The following is an 11713-nucleotide window of genomic DNA, read 5'->3' on the forward strand; positions in this document are numbered from 1 at the left end:
ACTGCTCTCAGCACTCGAGGTGAAGCTGCCCCAGTGCAGAGCAGAGGGGACAATCCCCTCCCTTGCCCAGCTGGCCATGCTGTGCCTGAGGCCCCCCAGGACAGGGTTGGCCCTCCTGGCTGACAGGGCGCTGCTGGCTCATGCTGAACTTGCCATTGACCAGGATCCCCTGGTCCCTTTCCACGGGGCTGCTCTTCAGACTCTCATTCCCCAGTCTATAAACATAACCACAACCCAGGTGCTGGATCAGGCACTTTCCTTTGCTGGACTTCAAATTGTTGGTGATTGCTCTGTCTTCTAATTTATTAGGGGTCTCTCTGAAAGGTCTCCCTGCCTTTGAGGCAGTCGACATCTCCTCCCAGTTTAACAAATCTGATCCAGCGGTGGTTACAGAAGTTACCTCACCAGAAAATTCTGATCCTGAGAGCAGGAAAAAATGGAGTTTCTTATAGGACATGGATTTTGTTTGTTTTTCTTTCAATTTTAAAGTTTTTGGACTACTTTTTCCTAGATATTCTTAGACCCTGGATAACAGTAGACGTAAATAAATAAAGCCCGTTCTGCTTTCTCCTACTCTAACAGCATCCTTATGTGAGCGCACACCAAAACCAAAAATGATTGAGCTGCTAAGTCTGTAATGAATGATTCATAATTTCAGGAGAAATGGGTGAAAGGTTGTGCAAGGTCGTAAGTGCAAACGTCCAGGCCGGTATCAATTTGACTGTAATGGTTAGAGCTCCAAGGCTGTGAATATGCATTTGATGCCTCTTGTCAATGTTGATAAGAACAACTACTAAAATGCCTTTTAGCATGCAAGGAGGCAAGAGCTTAAATTGAAAAAAAAATGTAACTCTGCAAGGTGCTTGTAAAAGACTGAGAACTGTGGTGGGATGGTTCTCCAAGATAACCAAACTGTAGAATGAATGCCTTAAACTGTACACTGACCATAAGACAAACACACAAAGACTAACACAACTCTGATTATGAGAAATGCTTGTGAGAGTACAAATATAAACAGATTGGCTATTCTATATAAAGGCAAAGGACATCAGGGATGCAGATCAGAAGCCACAAAACATGAATGCGCAAAGTGTGCCTTGTGTTAAGCGGCAGTCAAAAGAATTTTTTTCTTGTTTTGCATATAGAAAAGTTACCAAAAATAGCAAATTCATAGCCACTTATAGGCCATGACTAAGTTTAAATTAGCATAATTCTCCATGTAACACTAAGAGCTGTTAAAAAGTTAAAATAAAGAGATTAAAAGTGTCACAATGTTAAAAATGGTGGTTAAGAAAAGAGTGACAGCAAGCAGTCCCAGCTGACTGTTGTGGTAGAGCACCAGAACTCTCAAATACAAAGCTTACTCCTGCATTACCCTTGAAATAAAACAGGGTTTTAGAATGGGTCTCCTGGCATTGTCAAGGCCTGAATTACATTTAAATGAAGTGATGCCTGGAATAGTACACAGTGCATGATTTTAAGAAAACAGATTTTTTTCACCCTAAACAGCTGAAAAGATGATAAGTAAAAGTCACAGCTTTTCAATAAATGAAATAATGCTATGGGAGTTCCAGAATTTTCTGGTTAAAGGCATATTGGTTTTAAATTATTAGATGCTCCCATCTCAAAACACGTTCTTGGGAACAATAGTATTGCCTCATCTGCACTGATTTTAATAGTGTTAGTTATCCCTATTATGTAGAGGTTCTATTGGTTTCAACAGTCTTGGGAACATAACCAATCATTCAAACCTTTAATGGCCCAGCAGAGTTAGAATTGCTATGTTTCGTAGGTACGTGCATCACTAATTGTAAAACTGATGGGACAGTGAATGCCCTGATGTTAACAGTAACAAAGTCACCAGACACCCCCTTTACATGAGTTCTGCACAACACTAAATAAAGAATGGTCTTAAAGAAGGAAAGAAAAAATTGCCTAATTTACAAGTAAATTTGCACCTTCTCCATCATAAACAACTCATTAAGATGAAGTAATCACTCCACTTACTAATCCCATTATTGTAATTCCCATTTTTACATGAAACTTGTTAGGATGATTGCAGTTCTGATACAATCTTTGTCATGTAGAGATTTTAAAGAAATATTGCTAAACACTCTTAAAGAGAGAAAACTTAAAAAAGCCTAGTTGCAATGTCCCTTACAGGGAGAGAGTTACATTAAAAGGATCTTATAATCATTCTCAAGCATTAAAATTCCAGGAAATTAAGAAATGAGTATAGATTTAAAAAAAAAAAATCATCAAGCATTTAACTGTATGAAAATGCAGAGGTAGTGCTTCTGTACAAAATTATCTTTGTCCTGAACTGACACCGTGGTGGATGAAAATGAGAGAATAAACCAACTGCTCCTTCAAAAAAAACCAGCTATTGTGCTGTTAAAAATTAGCTTAATTTAAACCTAATTAGTTTAGGAATTTCACTGCACTGAATTAATGATATAATTTACTTTCTGGAAAATATTATAGATCCTTTTGGATATTTGAACTATTGAGCTTGTTTTCAGTTCTGTAATAGGTTGTTTTGCTTGAATATGGGCTGTAGGTTTTGATATTATTGTTCCCCTCACAGCAACTTTTAACAGGAAGAGAAGTGAAACAGTTCTGGTTTGTGAAAGGGTGTGATAAATGTAGTCAGATCCTCGCCAGGAGCAGACTGTGAACCAGCTCTCTTGATTTCAATGGGTCTACAACAGCTGGTGATACGGAAATGTTACATACTTTGAAGATTTCTGCAGAACATAAATAGCCTTTTATTAGTGCTCGAGGATTTTCAAGAGAAAGAGATGCAAGCTGGTGAAACTGAGACCATAGTTCTACAGTACAATAAATCATACTCCATGTCTTCAAGAACCAGATTAAAACAGGTGTAACTATAAGAAAGAAATGGCTAAACCAATATTAACTCAATTTACTGGTTCTATTTTGTGCAAAATTTTGTGAGGGACCATCCTAAATAAGTAACTTCTGTGCTAGATCATATATCATCTATTGGAAATACTATGCCCCTTCAGGTATTTGCTCTATCATGCCCAGCAAGAAAAAAGTTTAACAATACCATGATCTCTGTATCAGAGAGAGAAGATCTATGCACAGAAGTATTTTAAGGATATCAGACCCATTCCTGAAAACTCGAGGTGAGATGGGGATTCCTCAGGATGTCAAATGGGAAGTATAGCAGTCACTTGACCCAGTACTTACAGCAAGACAGGGTTTCTGCACTACTGAGTCAGGATCAGGAGAGCCATATTATGCTTGAAAGTATTTTTCAGGAGGCTTTGATCCCCATCTGCTCTAAGGCAGAATCTGAAGTGATTCTCCATTGTGTTTTGTGGTGTTCCTCATGCAAAATATGCCAGGCCATGGTTGCCTGCAGCCAGCAGCCTTTCTGAAAGGAAACATTGAAGAGGATCCTGCAGATAATGCTTCTACTCATGTTTGAGCCGCAGTCAAAAAATGAAAACACAATAGAAAACAGAACCTTTGAACAAGAGAATTAAATGCAAATGGGTCTAAGGCAAGAATCAAATACATGATTAATAGCAACTTTCCAACTTGCCAAGTGGTGTTTTAAATTATGATCATTTATTCTGTATTATAGTAGCACCAGAGGTCAAATGATGCAGTCAGGCCTGATGCTCTTTCCCTTGCATTAGATGATGTAGAACATTTCCCAGGTGCATTTTCTAGCTAAGATAAAATAAAAAGCAGTCTAAAAGGAATATAGGTATTCCAGTGTTTCAGTTCACAGCTCTGCAGAGTTCTCTGTGTTGAAGAGCACTCCACTGACAGGAAATGTCTTCCAAGCTCAGAACCAAGCTGGATGACATCTCTGGAATATATTCTCAGGGCTCATGCATTATTTCTTTATTCAAGTTTCAGAGGAGTGTTTGACTTTTACTGTGAAACCATGAATCACTACCATTTTTGGCATCTCAGATGTTTTCCTCAGTTAAACACAATGAATTTCCTCCAAGGGAAGAAGGAACAGTGCAAATAGTGTTCAAAATGTGTTACTAATTTATTGGAAGGTCTTGTTGGGTTTAATTAATGCAAATGTTTTAGTATATTCCAGCAGAACTCATACGTCTTTTGATAATACATGCACTTTGAGACCCCTGCACACAGTGCATGTATTTTAGACCAAGAATTTATCCTAGAGATGGCAGATACATTTTAGCTGTAGAGGTTGTGAATAATCGACCAGAGTTTTGTTGTCTTTGTTCAATAGTTTGTTAGGAAGCACTTGTTATTGTACCAAAAATTAAAAGTTTTTCTCACCCTTTTTTTTCACTGCAAATGTCTTTAAAAGAAAAACATAAGGAAAAAAAAAAACATTTACAAGGAAAAGGAGTATTTGCAGTGATGTAAATTGCCTTGGCAGACTTATTTTGGTGGTAATTATATAGGAAAAATTTCTGTGCAGACTTTTTGTATTACTGCCTGTAAATATTACAGTTTTCTATTAATGTGTATTACTAGAGCTACTAGGTTTGAAAGTTTTTTGGCGTACTTTGGGGACAACTGCTTTGAGGAAAAAAAAAAACAAAACAAACCAAAAAACAACTATTTGCTTCTATCTGACCAGCATCAAAAAGCATCGTCTACACAGTTAACTGAATTGTGGCAGACTGCAACTTTTCCTGGCAGCAGTTGTTCTGCAGCTTCTTATCCATGCTACTACTTGTTATCTCTTGTGGTGTGCTATTCCAGAGGAGAACTCCAGTTTTTAGATTTGTCTTAAGTGCCAAGCAAACTGATATTTTTCTGCAAGTACTTTATTAACTCAGTTTCTATTGATTTCAGAGAATACCGTAACTAGAGCTATAGAATGTGACTACCATTCTGCTATAAATTTATGAGCGTGATTTTCTACTTCCTCCAGAGAGAAAAAGGGATGAGGAATTCTCCTTTCTTTGTTTATATCAGGGTTAATGAAAGTGTTCTCTTGGAAAGTGTTTTGACTAGTGTCGCAATAGGACACAAAATAAAGATGCTTGACTCCAGCCAGAAGGCAGTAAAAATCAGAAGCCTTTCTTTACAATTCATTCAGCACTTTAATAACATGCAGTGCTAAGAAGACACATTTTTGGTCCATAGGACTGACACCTCTCCCACTGGCTAAGTAACAGAAATAGCAAACAACACCTGTTGTTATGGGAAAGGAATATTATTTACATAAGGTTGTTTTGGGAAAAAGAAACTGTTGAAAAGTTTCCCTTGGGAAGAGATAGCAATTCTCAGGCCCAGAAAATATTGGGTCCACAACTAGTATGTTTCAGACCATACTACCTGGTGTAGTAGCAGTCCCTTTTTAGTTGACAGGTTTTGAAACATTTGTGAAAGCCAACATGTGATGGATTAATACAAAAGAAATTTATGCATAATTTTTCTATCATAATAAATATGCTAAAGGAAACTAAGACTTGATAGCATCCTTATTTCATTCCATCTAGCAGTGATGGAAAGAGACTGCAAAAGGTAATGGTTAAGGTCATCCAGGATCCTTGATTTGGGCTGCCATGTGTTTCATCAGACATGTCTGCTTCTCTGACCTTAACATTTGAGACAGATGGATTTTTGGCATATGCAATTCATGTTTTTAAATCCCTACTGGAGCAGGATCCAGGATTTTTTCCTTTGAAAAAACCCAACATAAAAACCTCAGGTGGGTCTTCCAGCTTAGCCAGCTGGAAGTGGTCTACACAGGAACTGCAGTGGTTATCAGTCAGCAGTCAAGGTGTGAGAAAAGCGAGAAAAGACTGTCAGGCACACTGTCTGAGCATGTAAAGACAGAGGGAGGGGAATATAAATAAAGTGCATTTCAAGATTTCTTGGGAGAATTAGGGGACCTGGACTTTCTCAAGAGAACATGAGACACTTCTGGGCACAAGCAACTGTAGTTTCTGAGGAGCTGGCTTGCTGTATGGGCAGACCTTCCTCTTTCCTGTGGTGCTGCCATGAACAGGACTGCCATGTTCTCTCTTCAAACTCAGGCCCTTGCTCTTCTGCCACATCCCACAGGGTTGTCTAAAGTTCCTACTCTACGGTGCTCTTCCCTGTTGGAAATGCTATGAACTCTTTGTTACTGGTTCTATTCCTAACAAGGCTGAATGGAAAAAGTAATTTAACATGGCTGAATGATCTATTAATGGATCTATTCATATGCAATTTTCTCATAGGAACATTTTCAGGATAACAGGACATTTGTTAAGTGATTTTGGACCACTTGATTAGACATATTTTTCTAAAAATTATTATCATTTTTGTGTAAATGTATCATGTATTTAACATATAATTAATGTCAAAAATTCTCATTATTCATAGGTCCTCATTGTGTAATTTTTATTTTAAAACATATAAATATTTTATCTACTGTTTGTATGTACACATATATTGGATTTAAATGCTGTTGATTTTCTTTGAGCCAAAAAAGGATTAAAACAAAACTTGGGAACAAGCTGAGATGTTGCTTTTGCTGAATAGTGTTCATATGCTTTAGGAAAAGAATGATGGAATCTCCACTCTGAAACCTCAAATGTGCTTCTTAAGGTAATCCTTTACTGTTAGAAAGAGGGAAGTGGTTCAGAATAAAACCAATTAAACTTTACCCAGATAACTTTGAAGATAGAGTCTCATGATCAAGGTGTTGTAAAGCATTGTATTTGGAACAAATCTGACCTGTGCTTCAGGGAATTTGCCATTAGCATCTTTTGCACAGTCATTCTCTGAACCATTAAGATGTGAGGTTTAACCCTGATGTTAAAAAACCATTTGAGGTCAGTATTCTGACGTGAAAGTTTGTTTTTGTAGATCTATTAAAAATCTAATAGTTTTACAGCATAGCTTTTGAGGGCTTGAAATGCTCAACAAGTTTTCTGACATGTAGTAAACCACAAAACATCCATTTAATTTGTGAACATTGATGGTGTGATGGAAAACTACGTTGCTTCTTTGATGTTTGTGGAGTCGCACCAATTTACACCAGCCCAGGAATTTGGTCTATTGTTCCTGCAAACATCCTATGACATTCTAAATTATCAAGATGATCATCTTGCAAATACATCGAAAGTATTAGAATAACAGTTCCCTGGCAAATGCTCTTGGGAGACTTAACTTATTAAATAAATAAATTACATGTGTTCTTTTTATATGAATAAAAATTTCTTTCATAAGAATGCATGACTTACTAGGAGGCTGAAGCTGTGATTTCCTAGCTGTGGATGCAACTTTATGAATCAGAAAGGCAGACATCTCAGTGAAGCACCTGATGTTTGCTCAGACTTGTAGGGCATAAAGTTTTAATGTCCTCAAATAAATGCATCTAGGAGCTAATCTCCTGTTTTTCAGTTTCTTTACAGGAGTTTCTCCCTGTTGTTTCCATCTTGTCTATGTCATTAAGAGTCCATGTAAAAACACATATTAAAAGAAAGACAGCAAATACTTTGTCTTGCCTTTTCTGTGTCTATCTTTGTAGAATTAACATTTTTTTTACCCCAATGTTGTGTTTGATCCTGAAACTGATTTCAAGCAAACAAACTGAAAATGGGCTTTAATTTAGAGGAGTGGGAAAGGTATCAGAAGGGACAGCTATATTCTACAGAATGAAATGCAGGTAACCCACAGACATCTGTGTGTTAATCTGCAAGGGTCTACATACAGGATGATATGTTTCAGTAAAGTTTGCTATGGCTAATATTAGTTGGAGCCTTTCAGAAAGGAGAGAGATAGGAATAAAGGAATGCTCAAATTTAGAGCAATGCCCACTCTTTAAGAAAATATAGGTTAGGTTGGTGGCAGAACTCAGTAGAACCAAGAATTCCGCCTGAGAAGATTTCATGTGCCCAGAGGGAGAACACATGCGTATGGAGTAATGGGACTTCAAGAAAATCTGAAGCAATATGAAGATGCTTCTGACTCTGCCACAAGGCTCACAGATGCGGTTTGGTGAAATTTTTTTAATCAAGACTTCTTTATATGGCAAGAAAAGGAAAACACCAACCTGGGTTTTCTATCAGTGAGACTCCATAAAAGGAAAGAAAAAGCAGTTGAAAAAAGAGCTAAAAGATTCATGGAGCTTTTTCAGCATAACCATACTAGGAGATCCAATTTTATATTTTGGGGTATTGCTATGTCAAAACAGTAAAATTCATGACAGGCTTAGTTCTCAAGTATTCTACCTTGGACAACCTTTGTTGCATGAGAAAATTAATCTACTCCTGAATACATTTATATTAATTTTTGATTTATGCAGATATATACAAACATAGAGGACAAAGCTGTTACCTTAAAAATGAATTTACACTGATTACTTCATTGTTTGGATGAACTCCAACTAACAGGGAAATATAATTTAGGTAAATTCACTCATGGTTTTGCTTTCATATTTCAGTAGTAAAAAAAAAAAAAGACTGCCTTGAACAACACCAGAGATGAAAATATTTAGGAATCAAACTGTTATGAAAACATCATTCTGGATGAAGGAACCTTTAGCCAAAGGAATAGTTATGGGAAATTGGTACTTTGCTAGAAATTGGTAGAAGCAGTCATCTCATGTTGTGGAGAATTTTTGCTATTTTGAGAATAGATTTGATCTCAGTATGGGGTGAAAAGCAACCATTTAGAAATTCTCAGGTTTGTGGAATGGAGAACTGCATGCTCTGAGCTGAATAAATTCTTTTCCTTTTAAATATTCAGTGGTGAAGACCTTTGTCTCTCAAATCCAGCTGCATTTTATTTATTTAGTCTGAAGTTACTGAAGCAGCACAGGGAATTGAAAGGATACATTTGAACTGGCACTGAGAAAGCCTAACACTTTGAGGTAGACACAAAAAAAATCAGGGGAATGCCCAGAGGAACAGTTATTTTTTATAAAAGCTATAGCAAATATATATATGAAAATACATGCAAATATATGAAAATGAGCACAAACTGAACAGATACATGCAGCAATATTGAGAAAGGTAGAGTGCTTATCAGACTGATATTCTGATACTTAAGGTTTACATAGCCCTATATGCTTCTTGGAAAAACTGGATTTCTGATTTGAACCAAGATGACAGTGCTGGATTTGGAAATGCTTTGTCCTGCAGTATCTCCAGAGCACTAGACACATTGTTTCAGATGCTCTCTGTTTTAGGACACCTCAGAAATCAGTTACGTGTTTGGTTTTGTTTTTCTTGATGACAGAAGAAGGAAAACAGCAAGTGAACTGTACCTGAATTTTGAGGGAAGTTCTCTACATCACTTAATATTTAAAAGGAGATTTTATTTGTCCTAGCACTTTATTTGTCTCTCCTCTTCTTGACCTGTTTGCCAAAATCTGTTGGTTTTCTTATTTTAGAGGAAAACGACATTGAGGTTTGTAGTGGAGTTGTGGAGATTTAACAGTAAACAGTTGAGAGTGTTGTATTATCAATTACGAGGTGTAAGTATATGGTTTCATGGATTGTGTCTAAAGGAATACAAAGGTATTATTTTAGACTTGTGCACAAATACCATGTATTTTTCCTAACATACCAAATAAGTTTACATGTAGATCCAGTATATACTTGGCAGAACACAGAGCTGAGCTTGATTAGGACAAACTCTTGCTCGCACCTTGTAATGATATTCTAACTTTGGGAAGAGGCTTGAATGAGTCAGTTGTGGCAGGAAAACTAGAGTCATAGGAAACAACTGAAGCTTTTTTTTGGCAGCCTGAGGTGCCTGCCAGCTTCAACTTCTTAAAGCATAAAGCTACAATAGTTACTTTAGGTTTAAGAGAACTGGATGTAGCCTACTGAGTATGATGCCATTCAGCACATACTTCATGTCGGGGCATGATGCTCACCCTGTTGGACTATAAAGACAATAAGGTATCATTTCTCACCCTGTAACTATGTTTTCCGTGTTCTTTGGGAGAACTACTGACTGTACAGCAGAGAAAGTATTATGAAGAATTCAGATAAGGTTATTCAATTTTATTATGATTCATTACCTTCTGTAGCTAAACAAGAGAAAGTTTTAGCTTCAACCAGCTAAAACCACGGTTTTCAATCTTATTCACAGATCTTTAATATAGTTTAAATACAAATGTTGTAACTTCATTGGGAATCTGGGATTCTCTCAAAGTCATAGCTACACTTACAACTCGTGCAAACTTCCTTTGGTAATATTGCATTCACTTACACTCATACAGACATAGAACAAAACATACAGTAAGCCAGTTTCCATTATAAGACTAATTGTGATTGACTACTAAACTAAGGGGGAGATATGTGAAATATTTCTGACATAAAAAATGTGTAAAAAGTAGTAATTCTGAATAAGCAAAAATCTGCAGTAATTCTCTTAAGTGATTTTTTCTTTGGAAAAGCAAATATATGACAGTTATAAAAATATTTAGGTGTCATTTTGTGGATTTCATACAGAAATTAACTTGTAATGTTTGAATATCTGTGTTCTTGGTGTGATAAATGTATATTGGTGGCAGAAACACATTTTATGCTCCCTCGCTTGTCACTGCTGTGTCAATATTGTGACACATAGGGTTGTAGAGTCACAGAAACTTATATATAATCAAGGACTTCTGTATATCATTTGGCGCAAGCCCTTGCACTCATATCAGGAATTACTCCAAAATGAGTTTTTAACAGGCTATTCTGAGAGATATTGGCACTCCCTGTGCTGCATGAAAGAACTCTGCTATGCAGCCAGTGACTGCACACAGTAGCCAAAGCTGAATTTGAAAATAAGTCTGATTCAGTGGGCTCTCTTTTAGCAGGGCTCATAATGAGAAAAAAATTAATGTAAACCAAAGCATTCTTGGCATAGGACTTGAATCAGGTTTAGAGGAAAACTTCTGGGAGACGTGAAGGGTGTCAGGAAAAGTAATGATTCTGGCATTAAGTTCTTCTGGAAATTCTTGGAAAGAGTATGCTCTAAATGTCTGTCTGTAGGTCAGCAAAGGCAATTATATACACTTTAGGGAACTGGTGATGTATGTGACTACTTTCTGTTGAAAACTCTGCTGCCCCAAGGGGCTCCTCCAGCAAGCAGCCTAGCTCTCAGAAAGAGACTTGAAGCATAAATCGCTAACCTTGAGTGAACAGCACAGCATCCAGGCAATAAAATCTAGCTATAAACACAGGGAAAGGCCACATCTTTGATAGCTTCCGGAAATAATTGCACGTTTCTTTTTTAAGCCTTTCTCTCACTTAAGCATCTCAGAAAGCTAAGGTGCAGGTTTCTATGACTTTCACTTTTGACATGTTTACCCCTGTGACTCTTATTTTGCTGTGGCTATTTACTCACTTTTCCCCCTCCCTCCACTCTTCACGTGTTTATTCCCATCTTCATCTGCTTAGTCACATGAGCCCCACTATCCACTCACAATGGGAAGCAACCAGGAAATGATTTTTATTTCAGTCTAAGTTTTTTTTTCATGGACTCAAGGAGTTCTAATGCAAGACTTTAGTTTTATTCACATAAGGATTATTATTTTGTTGTTTATTTTGCATTCTTTGCCTTCTCTCATCTATTCACATATTTCATCCCTCCTAATTTTTTTTTTACTCTGAACAGATTTGGCTGTTTTAGGTCTTTTATGCCTTTTCGGTATGCATCTGTATCAGATAATTGGCTAAAGGAAAAATATTTGGCTAAATAAGAATAATGTTGTAATAAGGGTGGAGTACATTTCTTGTTTTTAAAAATT

This window comes from Chamaea fasciata, unplaced genomic scaffold, assembly GCF_029207755.1.
Source record: "Chamaea fasciata isolate MVZ Bird 193981 ecotype frontalis unplaced genomic scaffold, bChaFas1.0.hap1 SCAF_3, whole genome shotgun sequence".
NCBI lineage: Eukaryota > Metazoa > Chordata > Aves > Passeriformes > Sylviidae > Chamaea > Chamaea fasciata.